This window comes from Mus caroli, unplaced genomic scaffold (genome assembly GCF_978045245.1).
Source record: "Mus caroli unplaced genomic scaffold, Mus_caroli_1 scaffold_9, whole genome shotgun sequence".
NCBI lineage: Eukaryota > Metazoa > Chordata > Mammalia > Rodentia > Muridae > Mus > Mus caroli.
In genome coordinates this window covers 113,412,805-113,437,374 of record NW_028227264.1, presented here as the reverse complement: position 1 = coordinate 113,437,374, position 24,570 = coordinate 113,412,805, and positions in this window count along the sequence as shown.

The window sequence follows — 24,570 nt, the reverse complement described above, 5'->3', positions numbered from 1 at the left end:
TCAATACCAAGAATGTAGGGGATTCGAAAGCTCAATAGCTTATATTTGCAACTTGAGTAAAACTGGAAATATCTCTAAATTGATATTAGTCATAAGAAGACCTAAATCAATCAAGGACTCATGTATGAGTGTATAAATTTATCAAAATGTTATGAAAGATAAAATTAACAATAATTATGAAAGATAAGATTAACAATAAAAGAATTTCTAGAGAGAAGAAATTACATATGTATGTAAACATATACACATATATGAACATATATTTATTTATACTTTGTTGAGAGAGAAGATGATCTAGATTAGAAACATGGATATATGTAAAGGAAACAGATCAGAGAGAAAGTGATGAAAGTTAACTCCTTTAGTATGGTATGTGTTTGCTGTACCATAGAGGGAATTTCCTCAAAACTCAGCATGTTCTAAAGGGAGATGAAACCTTCCATCCTGCAGGCAGCTCAGTGAGACTACGGCAGTTTTCAAGGGGTCCTCCTTAAGACTCAGCAATCAAATATCTGAAAAGCCTTTGAAAAATCTTAAAATTTAGCAGATGCATGAGTCTCCTCCCTCCATAAGTTAAATACGGAGAGCTGTCATTCTAGCCATTAGGATGAGACTAGCTGAGCTGTCTGAAAGATGTTCTTAGATCTGTCAAGACACCTACAAAATCATTCACATAACTCCAAGGTTCTAACTTTCATGAGTCTCCCACCCATGACTCAATAGGCTTTGTGGGATTCCTTCGCCTGTGTATTCTATCTCCTATACCAATTTCTCACTCATATTTCCAGAGTAAGACCAATAAACTCATAGGTTCACCAAGATGTACCATGTAATTAATATCCTCATATTGGTCTTTCCTAGGTTCATTCAGAAATGAGGAAACATTTGGTCATTTCACCTCATAACTGGTGTTAAACAACCAATGATAAAGTCATTGCTACACAGCATTTTCACGTATTCACATAAAGAAAGGAATGAACTAGACATGTTGTTTTACCAAGCTAACAAAAAAATGAATTCAAACTCTATTTTTGATTTTGACAAAGCTGATTTCAGAATAAGGATGGTTATGAGAAATTCGTTTCATAAAGCAAAAGAGTCAACTATCTGGGAATACGAAGAGATGATAAATAAAGGGAACCTCATAGGAAGGCAGAAAAGGAAATGCATACAATAGTGTTACAAATTCTGTCAGTAATTGTTAGATTAAGCAAGCAGCAACTCTGAAGGGGTAGACATCACTTCAATAGCTTTGTCAGCCACAGTGGTCTATGTGCCACTTATTGAATACATCACCACACAAAAGCAGACACATTCATCTTAAGCTTACCTGAAAAATTCACCAAGATGAACCAAATTCTGTACTCTTGTGACTTTGGTCTAACATTGCCGATATTAGGTTAGCTTGATCCTCAAAATGGCATGAGAATCCCCATGTCTGGACATAAAAGGCTGAGGGACTCTGCCCACAGTGTTTTTGTTTTTTTGTTTTGTTTTTTGTTTGTTTTAAAATTAGATATTTTCTTTATTTACATTTCAAATGTTATCCCCTTTCCTAGTTTCCTCTACAAAAATCCCTTATCCCCTCCCTGCACCCCCTGCACCCTAACCCACCAATTTCTGCTTCCTAGTCCTGTCATTCCCCTATACTGGGCCATAGAACCTTCACAAGATCAAGGGCCTCTCCTCCCACTGATGACCTACTAGGCCATCCTCTACAACATATGCAGCTAGAGCCACAAGTCCCACCATATGTTTTCTTTGATTGGTACTTTAGTCTTTGGGAGCTCTGGTACTGGTTAGTTCATATTGATATTGTTGTTCCTCCTAGAGGCTGCAAACCCCTTCAGCTCCTTGGGTACTTTTTCTAGCTTTTTCATTTGGGGACTTTGTATTCCATCCCATGGTTGGCTGTGAGCAATCACTTCTGTATTTATCAGGCACTGGCAGAGCCTCTCAGGAGACAACTTTATCAGGCTCCTGTCAGCAAACTCTTGTTGACATCTGCAATAGTTTCTGGGTTTGGTGGTTGTTTATGGAATAGATCCCCGAGTGCAGAAGTCTCTGGATAGTCATTCCTTCAGTATCTGCTCCGAACTTGGTCTCTGTAACTCCTTCCATGGGTATTTTGTTCCCCCTTCTAAGAAGGATTGAAGTATCCACACTTTGGTCTTTCTCCTTTTTGAGTTTCATGGATTTTGAAAATTGTATCTTGGGTATTCTGAGATTCTGGGTTAATAACCACTTATCATTGAGTACATATCATGTGAGTTCTTTTGTGATTGAGTTACTTCACTCAGGATGATATCCTCCAGATCCATCCATTTGTCTAAGAATTTCATAAATTCATTGTTTTTAATAGATGCATAGTACTCCACTGTGTAAATGTACCACATTTTCTGTATCCATTCCTCTGTTGAGGGACATCTGGGTTCTTTCCAGGTTCTGGATATTATAAATAAGGCTGCTATGAACATAGTAGAGCATGTGTCCTTATTACAAGTTAGAACATCTTCTGGGTATATGCTCAGGAGTGAGAAAGTGGGGAAGAGCCTCAACAGCAAAGGACACTGTCAATACAACAAAAAGGCAAACAACAGATTGTGAAAACATCTTTACCAATCCTAAATCTAATAGAGAGCTAATATCCAATATATACAAAGAACTCTAGAACTTAACTCCAGAAAACCAAATAACCCTATTTTAAAATTGGGGTACAGAACTAAACAAAGAATTTTCCACTGAGGTATACCAAATGGCTGAGAAGCACCTAAAAAGATGTTTAACATCCTTAATCATCAGGGAAATGCAAATCAAAACAAACCTGAGTTTCCACCTCATACCAGTCAGAATGGCTAAGATCAAAAACTCAGGTGGAACACTCCTCCATTGTTGGTGGGACTGCAAGCAAGTACTGGCGTTTACTCTGGAAATCAGCTTGGTGGTTCCTCAGAAAGTTGGACATTGTACTACCAGAAGATCCAGCAATCCCTGTGGGTTTTGATTGTTAAATAAGTTTGCTGGCAGCCAGTGGCTAGGCAGGGAGAAAGAGGCAGAACTTTAGGATTCCAAAGCTAGGGTCTGAGAAATGAGCAGGAAGGAGGAGAGCCCCCAGGCCAGGAAAGGAGGAGAAGCCACACCTGAGGTGTGCCAGACAGAGAACATAGCCTTCATGTAGGTGCTGGGGAAAGCAACCTGAGAGGGCTGCAGGTCTGGGTCTGGAGCAGCCAAGATGGAATACAGGTTTTAGAAAGTAATGACTCAGGAATATCAGAGGGGAGTGTGTTTGCCAAGTGCAGGGTTGGTTTTTTTTGGTTTTGTTTTGTTTTGTTTTGTTTTGTTTTGTTTTGTTTTGTTTTGTTTTGTTTTGTTTTGTTTTGTTTTGTTTTGTATTGTTTTGTTTTGTTTTGTTTTGTTTTGTTTTGTTTTGTGATGTAGCCAAACCATTTAGCTGTTTAAGTTATATTAAAATATAAAGGGGGTGTGTGTGTGTGTGTGTGATTCAGAAACCTAGAATATTGGGGCAGGTAGCAAAGAACACTGCCAGGATGATTTGAGGAGAGTTAATTGGCTTCAGCCACACCGGTCTGTGTAAAATAATATTGAATCTCTTGCAGAACTTAGTATGCCATGTATGTTCTCATAACAAATGGGGCTCAATTAGACAAAGATGAAGAAAAACAATTAGATAACACAAAATACTTAAAAAAGTATTTAAAAATTATGAATAATGTGTATTATGAATATTTGTATTTTCAAGAAAGAAATTAAAATGGTTTCAACTCCATAATGAAAAGCAATTCATCAAAATTTCATCTTTAGAAAAATGATATAGAGAAAATAATTCATCATCAAAATAATATACCAGACAATTTAAATTCTATAACATATTCAATAAAATGATTGACTAAATATGTCAATAGGAGTGGTATGCCAGGCCTGTTGGCACACATATATGGTTCCAGAACTTGAAGAAAAATTATTCAAGTTAGTTCAAGCTCAGACAGATGTACTTAAGTCAGTCTGGAGAGCCATGGCTAATTATGGAGGGGCTGTCTCAAACAGCAAACAAATCAACTCTCACAGGCACATGCACACAAATGGAATAATAGACAATTAATTCATGCAGTTGTTTATATCATATTGTATTTAGAATGGTCAGGTGAAAACTACATTGAGAACAAGTGTGCAGTGCATCGCAGAACTTTCTTTCCAAAGAATGCTATGCAGCATGGAAAAAAAAAAAACAACACAAATTAAATGAAGACACGGATCAACATTTTCTCAGCTGGGTGATCAAATTATCAACCACAATTCTTAAATTGGAGCATTTCTCAGGTGGTCTCTGGCTCTTTGAGGGAGTGTATTAGCATCAGCAGTGAACTCATGAGAAACGTTTATTAAAACTACATATGCATATTTATACATTGAATTAAATATATTAAATATATTTTAGGTTGATAATACTGTAATATAATTCACTATGGCTTTTATCAGCCTTCTATATCGTTAGTTTCTTTCCAGAACTTTTTATTCTTCATTTACAGTATTCCCCCCTTTTCTTAGGATCTCACCTTTTCCCAGTTTCCCATGAGATTAATTAAATCTTGCCATTCCTCATTATCTTTCCCACATCAAATCTGTAATTACCTCACTCTTTACCCCCAAATCCTCATTTCTCCATTTCCCTGATTAGATGAATTGTACCTTGATATTCTCCTCTATTGCTCCCCAAACCAACTCTGTGAAAATGGTCCCATTTTACTTTTCTGGTTTAATAATTAAGCCATGCTGTATGCTCACATCTGAACATTTACAGCTAGGATCCTCCAATAGAGGAAACATGTGGCATTTGGGAGGGGGAGTCTGGATCACCTAACTCAATGTGATCTATTCTAGTTCCACTCATTTACTTTCAAAATTCATGAGTTTGATTTTATTTATCACTTTAGAATAAGCGTATGTGTATATATGTACCACAGCTTCATAGTGCTGTAAGTTTCTATGTCCACTACTCAGGGCCTTACCAAATTGTGAACTTTGTGAACTACATTAACAATTTGTCTGGCAAAATATGCCCACTGGCATTATACTCACATGGCTATAATAGGAACTAACCCCTTTTGATTGGAATCAAGCCTGTCCCAAAAGATGAAGCTCAGGCATGGTACCTATAACCAGATCAAAACCCTACGGCTGCCTAAATAATAGAACCTAGGTCATGACAATATTATTAGTCTTCTAATCGCACATAGTAACAAACTTATTTTAAAGCTTATCCCTTTATTCCCTTATAGAAGTATACCTCTCAACATCTTTATTTCCTTCTCTCTTCCCAAGTCTCAGGAATAATTCCAGGTGTATAAGATTGTAAGAGCCAAAGAGAATACCTTTCTGCAGTGAACTGGTATTTGATAGACATAAAAAGACAGTTTATATCACATCTTACAGTGGTTGGAACTACATATACAGGACTTGAACAAATAAACCCAGATAAAATTTCAATGTGACCCAAAGCAGACAGAAATTCCATCATGATCGAGGAGAGGCTTCTAGGTAAAAGAATGGTCAGTGAGAGTCTGCCCATGCTTCAGTAGGTGATGCTATTCTGTGTACATATAGCCAACTTTAAAAAGACTCAGAGTTTAAAAATAAGAAATGTTGAAGTTGGGAAGAAAAAGTTATCTTGTGGAATAGGAGAATTTGCACTAAAACTATACACTCTTAATTGCTGTACCATTTCTCTAAACACTAGAAAATCTTTTCTTTAATATAGATGTTTTTAATTTTGGTGGAAGCACCTCTGCCACAGAAGATTTTTCAAGGTTACTTATAGAAGTAGGTCCTCTCCTTTTATCTATATGTAGGTCCTGGAAGTGAAAATTAGATCGTCAGGCCAGTGACAATCACCAATTTCTACTGAGCCATCTCCACAATCCAATATCAAGTTTGGGAAGTGGTCATGGTAGAGCAAATGATGGTCTTTGTATTATCTGTGTCCTACTTCTCAGAACCTGTGATTGATTGATGGGGCTTTGTTGTTGTACTTAGGCCAATGATCTTGGAGTGAGTATATACATTTTATCTTTTGAACAAACTACAATTATTTTTATTAGTGATAGGAAGAAGTGTATTTGGTTACATTTTATTGTAAAAATAGTGCAAAATGACAAATATTTTATCAGTAATTGCTTGCTTTGAAGTATGAAGAAGAAACTCTGACCAAGAAATATTTGTGGTTCTTAAAAATTGCAAGAAATATGTAGCAGCATTTCATCGCAATCTTTAGAGACAATGACCCTACAAAACTGTTAGAGCGGAGTCTGTATACTCAAGGCTAGGATAAGGAAATAGAGTTTCAATTACAGTGACTTGTAATCATTTGTTACAGCAAAAAGTAGAAGATTAAAAAAATATAAGAGCACAAATAGAACTTAAATATTTTAGTTTTTACTTGATATACATTGAAGACTCATTCCTTGAATCCCAAAATTCTGCTTCCCAAGCACTTAATATAAAAGCTTTAGTATTTCCATATAATGTGTTCACTACTCTACATGACATATCTAAGGTAATAATAATACTACAATATAGATACTGTAAAAGTAATGTTATACTGTATTGCTTGGGAAATAATGACAAGTATAATTTCCTCTATATTTAGTACAGGCACAATATGTTCTCATTATTTCAGATCATGTTCACTAAACCACAAGATGTGGAGACCTTTGAAATGGAGATGCAATTCTGTATTTGTATGTACACAGTCATATAAATTGAAGGCCCTAATGTGCAAAAGTTATCATTAGTTTCAACATTCTTTCCTTCCATGACCTGAATAATACAAATTTCATTATATATGGTGTCTAAAACTATATATGATGGTTGTTATGCTAGAACTGGAAGACTTACCACAATACACACCTTAAGTTAAGTGAGTGCAACTGCTTTGTTCCAAAATTTACTACTGCATCTGTGTGGAAGGTTGCAAATTGTATGTCAAAATGGTGAGTGGAATAACATCTACTATAAGTCCTTTGGTGGGAGACAAAAAACAATGACTCGATGACAATCTTGCCTAATTTTTAGACTACATAGTCATTTGTTACAATTCCACATAGTAACTCTACCCTAATATCATGTGGGTCACACATTCAAGTGAGTATAGCTCTCAGAATCTTTCCTTTGTATGTAACCCCAGAGCTATTCCTCTTACAAAAAATATCGAATATTTTTTATACTACACTCCTTGTTGGCACCTGCTTGTTGGAACACTATAGATTCTCAAACCACATAAATTTCATATATTAGTGTACATTTTACCTTCATCTCATAGTTTGTGCAGGCTGTAAAATTTATACTTTGCATTGGACAAAATAATTTAAAACTGAATTAACCCTACATGATTATTGGACATGGTCTTCAAATCCATGGTCATGGGTATATTTCCTTTAAAAGCTACACTGTCATGTGTGAGAGCTAGTTTTAAGCATTAACTTCAGTAGTATACACAATCATACTAGAATAAAGGTTGTTGCTAGTTGTGTCAGTATGGTTGCTTTAGGAGAAGAATAATATTTGAATTTGTAGAATCAAGAAAGAATGAGTGAGTTTGAATTTCTAATAGATCATTCAAAACTTTGTTCTAAGAAAGCTGACAAGAAAGCATTGTATAAGCAGTATGCTTTCCATGAACTTCTCTTTATTATTATGATATCATTTCCTGTACAGCTTGGAAAGAAACAAAGTAAAATTTTGAGTAGTTATACAAACTTGATTTTTAAGGTAAAGATAAACAGAAACTGTTCATAGTAGATTCTAAGTCTTTAAATCTACCTCTATTCTGGAACAGAGATTCTTGTATGTAATCTCAAAGCAACATATGTTGAAATAAAAGTTCAAGTCTAGGAATTTCATAAATACATTCTTTTTAATAGCTGAGTAATACTCCATTGTGTAAATGAACCACATTTTCTGTATCCATTCCTCTGTTGAGGGACATCTGGGTTCTTTCCAGCTTCTGGCTATTATAAATAGGCTGCTATGAACATAGTGGAGCATGTGTCCTTCTTACCAGTTGAAACATCTTCTGGATATATGCCCAGGAGAGGTATTGCGGGATCCTCCAGTAGTACTATGTCGAATTTTCTGAGGAACCTACAGACTGATTTCCAGAGTGGTTGTACAAGCTTGCAATCCCACCAACACTGGAGAAGTGAAATTCCTAGGCAAATGGATGGATCTGGATGGCATCATCCTGAGTGAGGCAACCCAATAACAAAGAACTCACATGATATGTACTAACTGATAAGTGGATTTTAGCCCAGAAACTTAGAATACCCAAGATACAAGATACAATTTCCAAAACATATGAAACTCAAGAAGAATGAAGACCAAACTGTGGACACTTTGCCCCTTCTTAGAATTGGAAACAAATTACCCATGGAAGGAGTTACAGAGACAAAGTTTGGAGCTGAGACAAAAGGATGGACCATCTAGAGACTGTCATTCCCGAGGATCCATCCCATAATCAGCCTCCAAATGCTGACAGCATTTCATACACTAGCAAGATTTTGCTGAAAGGATCCAGATATAGCTGTCTCTTGTGAGGCTATGGCAGGGCCTACCAAACACAGAAGTGGATGCTCACAGTCAGCTATTGGATGGATCACAGGGCCCCCAATGGGGGAGCTAGAGAAAGTACCCAAGGAGCTAAAGTGGTCTGCAACCCTATAGGTTGAACAACATTATGAACTAACCAGTACTGCCCCCCCACCAGAGCTCGTGTCTCTAGCTGCATATGTATCAGAAGATGGCCTAGTTGGCCATCATTGGAAAGAGAGGCCCATCCCACGTACAGACACCAAATCCAGACATGATTGTGGATACCAAGTAGTACCTGCTGAAAGGAGCCTGGTGTAGCTGACTCCTGATAGGCTCTGCCAGATCTTGCCAAGTACAGATACCAGTACAGATACCAGTGCTGGCAGCCCAATCACTGGACTGAGCACTGGGACCCCAATGGAGGAGTTAGGGAAAGGACTGAAAGAGCTGAAGGGGTTTGCAACCCCATAGGAAGAACAACAATTTTTGACTTTTCAAATATGTGTAGGCAGCCTTAACTTCATAGTATCACATAGGTGTAAAGAAAATAAAATGGAAAGTGTTTTTGTAAAGAGCATGTACATCGTTCAACTCTTGAGGCACCAAAACCAGGAAGGCTGAATGTGTAACTCCTTTCTCACTTCCTGATCTAGCAAATCACATGCCCTTTCTACCCTGCATCCTCTAGCCTTCCCTAGTCTTCTGTGCTTCTCAAACTTTTGGACTTTAAATGAATTTCACAATTCTTACAAGAAATTCTCATTTCTTTCATTTCCCTTGGACCAATAGTGTGAACCCTAGCAATCTACTACAGAGATAAGATTTTTCTGTAATGTCCTAAGCCTGGGATCATTTTCTCCATATCCTTCTGAAGGAAGAATCATCAAAACAATTGCTTTTAAAGATAATGGAAACTACTGGGAATTTGTAAAATATTGTTGACATAGCGGTAGCCTAAAATGTTAGGCTTCTACCTTCTGACTATGCTAGTTTGAACATTTAATATAGTAAAAAATGAGAAAAACATAAAATTACTATTTTGTTTTATGTTTTGTCATATTTAATATTATATAGCTTGAAACATCTGAACCTCAATTCAGTATCAGTTCTTAAAGGGATATTAGAGAAGAAAAAGTGACAAGACACAGTGAACTGAAGGGTATGGGAAGGATGCTAAAGAGCCAGCATCAGGATAGAAAACAAATGTCACAATTTAACTTTTGTGGAATAAGAGATGAGGAGTACAAGATGACTGTTGTACAGTAAGGACTGGAGTGCTTCATGGAGACTTACCAAAAATTCTAAAGCATTGTTCATAATTAATTGATTTGCAAATGGAAGCAGGAAGATAAGTATTATCTTATAGAAATTATTCTTGGGTAAATTACAATTAAAGACCTACATTTCTGACTATCTATCTATCTACCTATCTATCTATCTATCTATCTACCTATCATCTATTTATCTATCTATCATCTATATATCTATGTATCTATGTATCTATCTATCTATCTATCTAATCTATCAATCTCTCTATGTATCTATCTATCATCTATGTATCTATCATCTATGTATCTATCATCTATGTATCTATCATCTATGTATCTATCATCTATCAATCTATCATCTATGTATCTATCTACCTATTAATTATGTATATATAATTTCTTTTATAAAAATGAATATAAGAAATTCTAATATAAAATTTGTTATTTCTTCAGTTGAAAAATCTCAAGTTATCTTTATTAAGCTCATTTCTTCTGTTTTTGAAATCTACAATCTAATATAACCAACACAGTGAAACGTTCAGATCTACATTGTATAGAGGAAAAGAAATATCAGAACTTATGAAATATATTTTATTACATAATTAATTTCTTCTAGCATAAAATAATGACTCCAGAGATTCCCACATTTTTATAAACCAGTGTTAATTTATTAAAAATAAAATTTGTTGAATAAAAGAATGGTTGACCCCAGTGAGTAATGAATTTAAATGTGGAAATTTCTCTACCCTGGAAGAATATGTAGAAGGAGCTTCACCTCAGCCTTGTGAAAATAATAACTTGAAAGCCAGTCACTCACTTTAGTGTTTCATTAAGAAATGATAGTAAATCTCATCCATCTGAAATTAAACTTCCACGAACATAAGAAGTTTTGGAATTTTCCCATCCCCTCTAGAAATTGTCTTACTAGAGTTAAGGGGCCCTAGAAATTCCTGAGCCTTTTGATTTCAACACTGGATAGAATAATTTTATTAGTATTCAACTCATTTATGTCATCCTTACAAAATAGGTCACACACTTCCTCCTTACTTCTGGTCAACTCATTAAGAATTGAGTTGACCAGAACAGGGATCTCTCTGAAAGAGTTCTGCAGTTTTTAAAATGTTCAAAGCATTTCAAACTTCAGTAAGACAGCAAAAATGTGTCAGTCTCTACTCTAGCATGCAGGCATAATTCATATAATTTTGAAAATCTTGCACAGTTTTTTTATCCATAATCCTATTCTTCAGACTGAGAACTCAGCAGAAATAGATCCTATTTTCAGGAACAGCAGTAATGATTATGGGAAGCCTTTGATTGAGACAAACAGCTAGTGCCTGGGAGTGCTCTATTACTGCGTGCACTCCTTTAAGGAAGTCCTTTCTGTCTCCTATTTTTGAACTTAGAATTCTTCATAATAAAACAACAAAATTAAGCAAATTTGCCTGGAAGTCGTAACCTTTGGTAGCTGACCTTACTGCTGTTCTCCCAAGAAGTTTTATCAGAGTCAAGGGCCATCTCTGATTCCCACTTCATCATAAAGGGTGAGAAAGAAAATCTTCAGATAATGTAGAGCATTGAAAACTGTCATGATGATAAAAAGGACATCTGATAAATATTTGTTGATTGGAAATGAATTGAGTGGTAAAATATTGTGGAGATCCTGGATCTATCTCCAGTATTGATGCTACTGACTACCAAAGTTAGTACTTGGTACATCTTGAGCAATGATGGGTTTCTAAGACAAAGTAGCAGATTTGGGAAAGCAGCTATAGGTGTTTGTTACAATTTAAGTTAATAGGGGTCAATATATATAATAGGGGGCATGTGTATATAAGCATGATATCGGATATTTTGCTACATGGGGACATTTTTTCCATTTGTCTGCATTTGCAGTTTTCCAAAGGTATAAACATACAAACTTTCCATAATATCACTGTAATTATAAAAAATTCCTTGAAACTACCAGTAATTTCTTTACCTGATAATATTTTTAATATATAAAAACATGACACAAGGTGTAACAAGAGAAAAAAGTTTAATTTTTTTTTTATTCTTTAACCTTTTTATCCAGACTTTATCCTACTCACGGTCCACCCACTCACTGTTCCACATCCCACACCTACTCCCCATGGCCAGTCTCCAAGAGGATGTCCCCAGCACCCTTACCCCACCAGACGTCCCCACTCCCTGGAGCCCCAAGAGTTAGGTGTATCTTCTCTGATTGAGGCTTACTCATGAAAAAAAAAACTGATAGGTTAGACAAAAAATTATACTAAAAGAAAAGAATGTTTATCTCGTCCCATTAACAATCAATCCTTCCAAAAGTTTTAATATTTAATTTTAATATACCATCTCTATATAAAACTCAAAATATCTAAAAAATTAATGAGATTAAACCCAGTGAGTTATGGAGGGAATGCATACCAGGTGGGAATGTCATTAGCATGGTAGGGATTTAACAATGTGATCTTGAGATTCATGTTATTATTACATTTTATTAAATCTATTAAGTTTGACAACATGTTTGCTGTCTGACCAGTAACAAATAAAAATGAATAGGAACTGGTCCTAAAACACAAAAATATATCAGATTACTTGTGGCAGCTCTGATTTTTATAAGAATCTCAGATTTTAACAGCTGTGTATGTCAGTCATTGTAGGCTGCCAAAATGGTGTATGATATATGTGTGCCAACGGTGGTGGTGGCAGTAGGTGGGTGTATATGTTACCACAGAATGGAGGTTTAAAGTTAGGAATTTATTTTTTCATAGTTTAGGAGGCTGAAAAATCCAAGATGGAGGTTCCAAGAAGACTCACTTTTTGATTTTCTTGTTGTTTAAAAAATGGCGAAAAGCGCCCAGGTAGCTAGAGCGCAGGGTCGGCTGACACTCGCCAGCTACCCACAACACCCACCACAGGATCTTAAGACTTCTGGTGAGTGGAACACAGTTTCTGCTCCAATCCAATTGCGCGCAGGACCTGAGACTGCATCAGTTAGGGAAGCAGAAAAACGGCCTGAGTAGGACCACAGGCCACTTCCTGCCGGACCAGCACCAGGGTAGCTAGAGAGCAGGGTCGGCTGACACCCACCAGCTACCCAGGACCCCCGCCACAGGATTTTGAGACTGCTGGTGAGTGGAACACAGCTTCTGCTCCAATCCAATTGCGCGGGACCTGAGACTGCTTTGGCTGGGGAGGCAGAAATCCGGCCTCAGTAGGGCCACAAGCCTCTCCGGTCAGAAAAGCGCAGGGGTAGCTAGAGCGCAGGGTCTGCTGACACCCGCCAGCTACCCACTACCCTCGCCACAGGATCTTAAACTTCTGGTGAGTGGAACACAGCTTCTGCTCCAATCCAATTGCATGCGGGACCTGAGACTGCATTAGTTAGGGAAGCAGAAAAACGGCCTGAGTAGGACCACAGGCCACTTCCAGCCGGACCAGCACCGGGATAGCTAGAGCGCAGGGTCGGCTGACACCCGCCAGCTACCCAAGACCCCCGCCACTGGATTTTGAGACTGCTGGTGAGTGGAACACAGCTTCTGCTCCAATCTTTAAACAGTGACAACGACAACAACTAACCCCAGAGATTACCAGATGGCGAAAGGTAAACGTAATAATCTTACTAACAGAAACCAAGACCACTCACCATCATCAGAACCCAGCACTCCCACTTCGCCCAGCCCAGGGCACCCCAACACACCGGAAAAGCTAGACACGGATCTAAAAGCATATCTCATGATGATGGTAGAGGACTTCAAGAAGGACTTTAATAACACACTTAAAGAAATACAGAGGAACACTGGTAAACAGGTAGAAGACATTAAAGAGGAAGCACAAAAATCCCTTAAAGAATTGCAGGAGAACACTGCTAAAGAGTTACAAATCCTTAAAGAAAAACAGGATAACATAATCAAACGGGTAGAAGTCCTTACAGAAAAACAGGAAAACATATCCAAACAGATGATGGAATTGAACAAAACCATACTAGACCTAAAAAGGGAAGTAGATACAATAAAGAAAACCCAAAATGAGGCAACACTGGAGATAGAAACCCTAGGAAAGAAATCTGGAACAATAGATACTAGCATCAGCAACAGAATACAAGAGATGGAAGAGAGAATCTCAGGTGCAGAAGATTCCATAGAGAACATCGGCACAACAATCAAGGAAAATGTAAAATGCAAAAAGATCCTAACTCAAAACATCCAAGAAATACAGGACACAATGAGAAGACCAAACCTACGGATAATAGGAGTGGATGAGAATGAAGATTTTCAACTCAAAGGACCAGCAAACATCTTTAACAAAATTATAGAAGAAAACTTCCCAAATCTAAAGAAAGAGATGCCCATGAACATACAAGAAGCCTACAGAACTCCAAATAGACTGGACCAGAAAAGAAATACCTCCCGACACATAATAATCAGAACAACAAATGCTCTAAATAAAGACAGAATACTAAAAGCAGTAAGAGAAAAAGGCCAAGTAACATATAAAGGCAAGCCTATCAGAATTACACCAGATTTCTCACCAGAGACTATGAAAGCCAGAAGATCCTGGACGAATGTTATACAGACACTAAAAGAACACAAACTCCAGCCCAGGCTACTATACCCAGCCAAACTGTCAATTAACATAGATGGAGAAACCAAAGTATTCCACAACAAAACCAAATTCACACATTATCTCTCCATGAATCCAGCCCTTCAAAGGATAATAACAGAAAAAAAACAATACAAGGACAGGAACCACGCCCTAGACACAACAAGAAGGTAATCCCTCAACAAACCTAAAAGAAGACAGCCACAAGAACAGAATGCCAACTTTAACAACAAAAATAACAGGAACCAACAATTACTTTTCCTTAATATCTCTTAATATCAATGGACTCAACTCCCCGATAAAAAGACATAGACTAACAAACTGGCTACACAAACAAGACCCAACATTTTGCTGCTTACAGGAAAGTCATCTCAGAGAAAAAGATAGACACTACCTCAGAATGAAAGGCTGAAAAACAATTTTCCAAGCAAATGGTATGAAGAAACAAGCTGGAGTAGCCATTCTAATATCTGATAAGATTGACTTCCAACCCAAAGTCATTAAAAAAGACAGGGAGGGACACTTCATACTCATCAAAGGTAAAATCCTCCAAGAGGAACTATCAATCCTGAATATCTATGCTCAAAATACAAAGGCAGCCACATTCATTAAAGAAACTTTAGTAAATCTCAAAGCACACATTGCACCTCATACAATAATAGTGGGAGACTTCAACACACCACTTTCACCAATGGACAGATCATGGAAACAGAAACTAAACAGGGACACAGTGAAACTAACAGAAATTATGAATCAAATGGATCTGGCAGATATCTACAGAACATTCTATCCTAAAACAAAAGGATATACCTTCTTTTCAGCACCTCATGGTACCTTCTCCAAAATTGACCACATAATTGGTCACAAAACAAGCCTCAACAGATACAAAAATATTGAAATTGTCCCATGCATCCTATCAGATCACCATGGACTAAAGCTGATCTTCAATAACAAAATAAATAATAGAAAGCCAACCTTCACGTGGAAACTGAACAACACTCTTCTCAATGATACCTTGGTCAAGGAAGGAATGAAGAAAGAAATTAAGGACTTTTTAGAGTTCAATGAAAATAAAGCCACAACATACCCAAACTTATGGGATGCAATGAAAGCATCTCTAAGAGGAAAACTCATAGCTCTGAGTGCCTCCAAAAGGAAACTAGAGAGAGTACACATTAGCAGCTTGACAACATACCTAAAAGCACTAGAACAAAAGGAAGCAAATTCACCCAAGAGGAGTAGTCGGCAGGAAATAATCAAACTCAAGGGCGAAATCAACCAAGTGGAAACAAGAAGAACTATTCAAAGAATCAACCAATCAAGGAGCTGGTTCTTTGAGAAAATCAACAAGATAGATAAACCCTTAGCCAGACTCACTAGAGGGCACAGGGAAAGCATCCTAATTAACAAAATCAGAAATGAAAAAGGCGACATAACAACAGATCCTGAAGACATCCAAAACACCATCAGATCCTTCTACCAAAGGCTATACTCAACAAAACTGGAGAACCTGGATGAAATGGAGAAGTTCCTAGACAGATACCAGGTACCAAAGTTGAATCAAGATCAGGTTAATGATCTAAACATCCCTATATCCCCCAAAGAAATAGAAGCAGTCATTGATAGTCTCCCAACTAAAAAAAGCCCAAGACCAGATGGGTTTAGTGCAGAGTTCTATCAGACCTTCAAAGAAGATCTAATCCCAGTTCTTCACAAACTATTCCACAAAATAGAAACAGAAGGTACTCTACCCAACTCATTCTATGAAGCCACAATTACTCTGATACCTAAACCACAAAAAGACCCAACAAAGATAGAAAACTTCAGACCAATATCCCTTATGAATATTGATGCAAAAATCCTCAATAAAATTCTTGCTAACCGAATCCAAGAACACATCAAAACAATCATCCATCCTGACCAAGTAGGTTTCATCCCAGGGATGCAGGGATGGTTCGATATATGGAAATCCATCAACGTAATCCAGTATATAAACAAACTCAAAGACAAAAACCACATGGTCATCTCGTTAGATGTGGAAAAAGCATTTGACAAGATCCAACACCCATTCATGATAAAAGTCTTGGAAAGGTCAGGAATTCAAGGCTCATACCTAAACATGATAAAAGCAATCTACAGCAAACCAGTAGCCAACATCAAAGTAAATGGTGAGAAGCTTGAAGCAATCCCTCTAAGATCAGGGACTAGACAAGGCTGTCCACTTTCTCCATACCTATTCAACATTGTACTTGAAGTCCTAGCCAGAGCAATTCGACAACAAAAGGAGATCAAAGGGATACAAATTGGAAAAGATGAAGTCAAAATATCACTTTTTGCAGATGATATGATAGTATATATAAGTGACCCTAAAAATTCCACCAGAGAACTCCTAAGCCTGATAAACAGCTTCGGTGAAGTAGCTGGATATAAAATTAACTCAAACAAATCAATGGCCTTTCTCTACACAAAGAATAAACAGGCTGAGAAAGAAATTAGGGAAACAACACCCTTCTCAATAGTCACAAATAATATAAAATATCTTGGCGTGACTCTAACTAAGGAAGTGAAAGATCTGTATAATAAAAACTTCAAGTCTCTGAAGAAAGAAATTATAGAAGATCTCAGAAGATGGAAAGATCTCCCATGCTCATGGATTGGCAGGATCAACATTGTAAAAATGGCTATCTTGCCAAAAGCAATCTACAGATTCAATGCAATCCCCATCAAAATTCCAACTCAATTCTTCAACGAATTAGAAAGTGCAATCTGCAAATTCATCTGGAATAACAAAAAACCTAGGATAGCAAAAACTCTTCTCAAGGATAAAAGAACCTCTGGTGGAATCACCATGCCGGACCTAAAGCTCTACTACAGAGCAATTGTGATAAAAACTGCATGGTACTGGTATAGTGACAGACAAATAGACCAATGGAATAGAATTGAAGACCCAGAAATGAACCCACACACTTATGGTCACTTGATCTTCGACAAGGGAGCTAAAACCATCCAGTGGAAGAAAGACAGCATTTTCAACAAATGGTGCTGGCACAACTGGTTGTTAACATGTAGAAGAATGCGAATCGATCCATTCCTATCTCCTTGTACTAAGGTCAAGTCTAAGTGGATCAAGGAACTTCACATAAAACCGGAGACACTGAAACTTATAGAGGAGAAAGTGGGGAAAAGCCTTGAAGATATGGGCACAGGGGAAAAATTCTTGAATAGAACAGTAATGGCTTGTGCTGTAAGATCGAGAATTGACAAGTGGGACCTCATGAAACTGCAAAGCTTCTGCAAGGCTAAAGACACCATCAATAAGACAAAAAAACCACCAACAGATTGGGAAAGGATCTTCACCTATCCTAAATCAGATAAGGGACTAATATCCAATATATATAAAGAACTCAAGAAGATGGACTCCAGAAAGTCAAATAACCCCATTAAAAAATGGGGCTCAGAACTGAACAAAGAGTTCTCACCTGAGGAATACCGAATGGCAGAGAAGCACCTGAAAAAATGTTCAACATCCTTAATCATCAGGGAAATGCAAATCAAAACAACCCTGAGATTCCACCTCACACCAGTCAGAATGGCTAAGATCAAAAATTCAGGTGACAGCAAATGCTGGCGAGGATGTGGAGAAAGAGGAACACTCCTCCATTGTTGGTGGGATTGCAAGCTTGTACAACCACTCTGGAAATCAGTCTGGCGGTTCCTCAGAAAATTGGACATAGTACTACCAGAGGATCCAGCAATACCTCTCCTGGGCATATATCCAGAAGATGTCCCAACCGGTAAAAAGGACACATGCTCCACTATGTTCATAGCAGCCCTATTTATAATAGCCAGAAGCTGGAAAGAACCCAGATGTCCCTCAACAGAGGAATGGATACAGAAATTATGGTACATTTACACAATGGAGTACTACTCAGCTATTAAAAAGAATGAATTTATGAAATTCATAGCCAAATGGATGGACCTGGAGGGCATCATCTTGAGTGAAGTAACACAATCACAAAAGAACTCACACAATATGTATTTACTGATAAGTGGATATTAGCCCAAAACTTAGGATACCCAAGATATAAGATACAATTTACTAAACGCATGAAACTCAAGAAGAATGAAGACCAAAGTGTGGACACTGTGCCCCTTCTTAGAATTGGGAACAAAACACCCAGGGAAGGAGTTACAGAGACAAAGTTCGTAGCTGTGATGAAAGGATGGACCATTTAGAGACTGCTGTATCCAGGGATCCTTCCCATAAGTAGCTTCTAAATGCTGACACCATTGCATACACTAGCAAGATTTTGCTGAAAGGACCCAAATATAGCTGTCTCTTGTGAGACGATGCCGGGGCCTAGCAAACACAGGAGTGGATGTTCACAGTCAGCTATTGGATGTATCACAGGGCTCCCTATGCAGAAGCTAGAGAAAGTACCCAAGGAGCTAAAGGGATCTGCAACCCTATTGTAGGAACAACATGATGTACTAACCAGAACCCCGGAGCTCTTGTCTCTAGCTGCATATGTATCGAAAGATGGCCTAGTCGGCCATCATTGGAAAGAGAGGCCCATTGGACTTGCAAACTTTATATGCCCCAATATAGGGGAATGCCAGGGCCAAAAGAATGGGAATGGGTGGGTAGGGAAGTGGGGGGCGCTATGGGGGACTTTTGGGATAGCATTGGAAATGTAACTGAGGAAAATATGTAATAAAAATATTAAAAATTAAAAAAAATGGCTGCATTCTTGCTAATCCCTTTTGTGATGGAGATTATAGGGGGATAAGAAACAAAGGAGAAAAAAGTAGAGTAGTTCTACTCTCTTTTTTTCTTCCAGCTTTGTTCTTCAAGACATACCTGTATCACTTCATTTAACCACAATTCCAAGACAAAGGTCACACTGGAGATTAGGGCTTTGATATTTTGTATCTGAGGAGAGCCATTCACTCCATAGAATATTGTGGGTTTATGAACTGCAAATTAAGTATTTTATGTAATTCAAATGATTATTATGCATCATTAAAAGACAAACAACTTCTGCTGCAAATAATAATATATTTTCATCCCAAGGATAAGAGAAATTCCAATGTGTGGTTCACTTTCTGTAAATATCAAAAAAAAATGTCTTCACTTATATCATTAAATGTCAGAACAAGAATTACCTGGAGTAGGATCGAGAGGCAGGTGTAGAACACAGGAACCTGAGGAAGTCTGTGACACACTTGCTTCTTACAATGCAGCTGTGAAACACCTGTGTCTATATACAATAAGTAAACTGTACACACCTGATTGTATGTTAATATTTTCCAAGGATAGTCATTTTAATACTATCAATTTTACAGTGGACTTTATTTTCATTTCTTATACCACACATAATGAAGTAGGACCATCTTTAGAAACTGAACATTTAAGATCCTCCCTTCAATCAAGTGAGCTTCCAGATTTTTCTTTCTTTGTAATTCAAGAAAAAATGTGCAGTGTCCTTTAAGGTAGAGAACATTAAAGAAAAATCAGGTTTTTTTTTTCCAAATTTTTTCCTTATGACCAAATCATATTTGGTATAATCAGAGTTGGTATAATTCTGCTAATGAAAAGATGGTCAAAGAATATACTGACATCATCATGTGCCAGACATAGAACATTGCTAATATTATTTTGAATGTGAGGTAAAAGACTGTTAACTCTAATAATGATGTTAGATTCATGATGAGTTTTTTAAAGTGGTTGTTTGTTTTCTTTCATGAGATAGGGTTTCAGGTATCCTGGTTTGTCCTTGAATTTGTAAGATATCTGAAGATGACCTTTAAAGCTTTGCTATTCCTGTTGTTTCTGCAGGAATGTATGCACCACTATAGATGGTTTTAGGTAGTGAAACAAAACTTTGTGCATGATAGGCAAAAACTGTAACAACTGGACTGTATCTCTAGTCCTCGTACTGATGAGTATTTTTTTTCCTTATCTCAGTATATTTCTGGTTATCTGAAATGTGCTTGGATTGGAACAGTTATCTTATAATTTGATCATCAAATTATATAGATTGTCTCTTTGTCTCCAGAGAACCTGTGGAATAGGACAAAGACTGCAAACAGAATACACATGTACGCGCACACACACACATACACACACACACACACACACATACACACACATACATACACACACATATGACTATGTGATAGTTAAAGGTCATTCTTGGTTCCATAGTTTCAGTTGATTTCTATTTCTCTGGTTCTTTCACTTTGTCTCTGCTATTAGCATCTCAACTCTGTGGTGAGTACTACTCATAATTGCTCTTATATACATGCTTGTTCGAAAATGGAATTTAGCTTCTCTTTCAGAATGACATCATATCTCTAATAATCTATTTTTTTAAAGGAAATGATTCCAGGAACTGAAATCTTTGATTTGATGTAGAATTCCACAGTAGTGGAGGTATTCTGGGTGGACCATTACTTTATAAACACAAACTGCAATCTTTCAATTTTTTTCAAAGCAATGTCAAAAGCAATATAGAAAGAAAAAAATGATAAAATCAGAGATTATACTGGTGACCCCTATTCTTCATCTGTATACCCTTGCTTTAGCAATGCATTCCTATTGTGCTTCATGTATACTGTAGGTTTGTGGTTTGTATGTGCATCGTTGTATTTCCAAATAGATTCTTGATTATTTTCCACACATTATTTTTCTGAATTATAATATACAAATGTTTTCCTTAAGAAAAATAAAATATAATGCAAGAACAAAGAACCCAGCCAGGTCAGGTAGGCAAGGGAGATGAATGTGTAAATCATACAACACTATTAAATAAATCCTTGAGAAAATATTTCAGGCCCGTTGTTGAGTGGACAGTAGCTATCCCCCTTGGGAAAGTGCAGTTAAATGCTGTGAATGGTTTCATTTGTAAGTCTTGAAGCTGAGTTTTTTTTTTTTCCAATTAGCACCAGTTTAATTTAATTTTTTTTCTGGTGTTAATTCTTAGGATATGATTTGTAAAACTAACCCACAAAGTACAGAACAACAAGGCATTTTTTTTTTAAAAAAAGAGAAATGACTTAGAGAACAGCCTTTAGAAAAACAACATCATTAAGGCATTCAACCTATCTATGGACAGACAGCAGGCCTAAAACTGGCAAGCAGTATGGCTAAGAAACGGTCTCAGAAAAGGTTTGTCAACCTCAACTTCTGCTGTAATGCTCAGCTGTAACAATGAATATATTGTTGCCAGTCTAGTCTGTCATTGTCAACCTGTACTGACTCTCTGTATATATAGCTCTATTCTTGGCTTGCACTGGCATGAACCAAGGCCAACAGGACTTTGAGAATGACTTCTGATATCTATGGTTTCCACACATATGAAATGAAACTTGGAACAGGTTAGTAACCATGAAGAAAGTCTAAAATTTTATGTATCTGCTTCTTTTCTATTAGTTATTTAATTAATTTATTTATATTCCAAATGTTGTCTCACTTCCTGGTCCCCCCTCCATGAGTTCTTTCCCCCTCCAAGCCTCACCTTTGCTTCAGAGAGAGTGCTCCCACAGCCACCCACCAACTTCCACCTACCCACTTCTACCTCACCCCACTAGCATTCCCTCTCCCTGGGGCATCAAGTTTCTACAGGATTAAGCACATTCTTTCCCACTGAGGCCAGATAAGACAGTTACATATGCTGCAGGGGCCAACAACCAACTCATGTATACTCTGGTTGGTGGCTTAGTCTCTGGGAGCTTTGAGGGGTCTAAGTTAGTTGATATTTTTGTTCTTCCTATTCAGTTGCAATCCCCTTCAGCTCCTTCAGTCCTTCTCCTAAAACTTCCATAGGAAGGGGGAAAAAACTTCCATAGGGGTCCCAGACCTCAGATCAATGGCTGGCTGTAATTATCCGCATTTGTCTCAGTCAGTAGATGACAGAGCCTCTCAGGGGACAACCATGCTAGTCTCCTGACTGCACATACAGCATGGTATCAGTAATAGTGTCTGGATTTGATGCCTTCAAATGGGATTGATCCCAAGTTGGGCTAGTCACTGGATGGTCTTTCCTTCAGTCTCTACTCATTTTTTTTCCTGCATTTCCTTTAGTCAGGAATAACTCTGGGTCCAAAAATTTTTTTCTTAGATATTTTCTTTATTTACATTCCAAATAGTTTCCCCTCTGAAAACCCCTATCCCTTTCCCTCTACCCCTGCTCCCCAACCCACCAACTCCCTTTCCTGTTCTTGGCATTCTATACTGGGGCATAGAGTCTTCACAGGACCAAGGGCCTTTCCTCCCATTGATGACCGACTAGGCCATCCTCTGCTACATATATAACTAGAGCCACAAGTTCCACCATGTGTTTTCTTTGATTGGTGGTATAGTTCCAAGTAGCTCAAAAAATTTGAAGATGGCTGAGTGGCCATATGCCTCAAATGGGAGTGATGTCTATCTACTGGAGGTGGCCTCTCTAGGTTCCATCTCCCCACAGTTGGGCATTTCAACTAATGTCATCCTAATTGGGTCCTGGAAGCCTCTCAAATCCCTGGTGTCTAGGACTTTCTAGAGTTTCCTCCCACCTCCACCCCACATTACTGCATATTTCTATTCATTCTCCTGTCCCTCTTGGTTTCTGTCCTGTCTCCTCTATAGCTGATCCTGACCCCTTTTTCCTTCCTCCTCCCCTCTCGCAAAGAGGTATCTCCCTCCCTCTGCCTCCTGTCATTATTTTGTTCCCCTTTCTAAGTGGGATTGAAGTATCCACACTTGGGCCTTTAGTCTTGTAAAGCTTATATGGTATGTAAGTTGTATCATGGGTATCATGGGTAACTTTTGGGGTAACATCCATTTATCAGTGAGTACATAGCATGTATGTCCTTTGGGACCTGGGTTACTTCACTCAGGATGATATTTTCTAGTTCCATCCATTTGCCTGCAAAATTTGTGATGTCCTTGCTTTTAATAGCTGAATAATAGTATCCCATTGTGTAAATGAACCCATTTTCTGTATCAATTTTTCCATTGTGGGACATTTGGGTTGTTTCCAGTTTCTGGCTATCACAGATAAGGCTACTATGAACATAGTAGAGCACACCACCCTGTGACATGGAGGGGCATCTTCTGATATATGCCCAAGTGCGGTATAGCTGGGTCTTCAGATAGATCTATTTCCAATTTTCTGAGAAACCTCCAGATTGATTTCTAGACTGGTTGTACCAATTTGCAATCCCACCAGAAATGGAGGAGTGACCTTCTTTCTCCATATCCTTGCCAACATGTACTGTCACTTGAGTGTTTGATCTTAGCCATTCTGATTGGTGTAAGGTGGAATCTCAGGGTTGTTTTGACTTGCATTTCTCTGATGACTAAGCATGTTGAACATTTATTTAAGTGCTTCTCATCCATTTGAGATTCAACAGTTGAGAATTCTATTAGTTCTATACCCCATTTTTTAAATTGGATATTTTATTTATTTACATTTCATATGTTATCCCCTTTCCTCGTTTGGCCTCCAGAAACCCCCATCCTATCCTTCCTCCCCCTGCTTCTATGAAGGTGTTTCTATACCCACCCACTTACTCCTGCTTTCCCCGCCCTGGCATTCCCCTACACTGGGGCATCTAGCCTTCACAGGATCAAGGGCCTCTCCTCCTATTGATGCCTGCCAAAGTCATCTTCTCTACATAAAAGGCTGGGACCTTGGGTTGCTCAATGTGTACTCTTTGGTCAGTGGTTTAGTCCCTGGTGGCACTGGGGGTGGGGTATGGTAGGTTCATATTGATTTGGGTTATTTGTTTTTCTGAGGTCTGATTTCTTGAATTTTTTTGTGTATCTGCTTGTGAAAATAAATAAATAGAAGATCATATTTCATTCCTATATGCCCCTAACTGTTTCATATAGTTCACTCTGAAACCACTAGAAAGCACTGAAAGTACCATTGGCATCAGATGTGAAGTTTTGGGACAATTGAACAGTACATTTCTCCAGAAAGTTGCCATCAATGTCTTTAACTCCGGTCTGTGTTTTATAATTTGATAAATCGGGGAACATTTGGTGTGTAATAGCCCTCAAAACCTTTACTTACATTTAGACAGCAAGCCGTAACATGAAATTTTC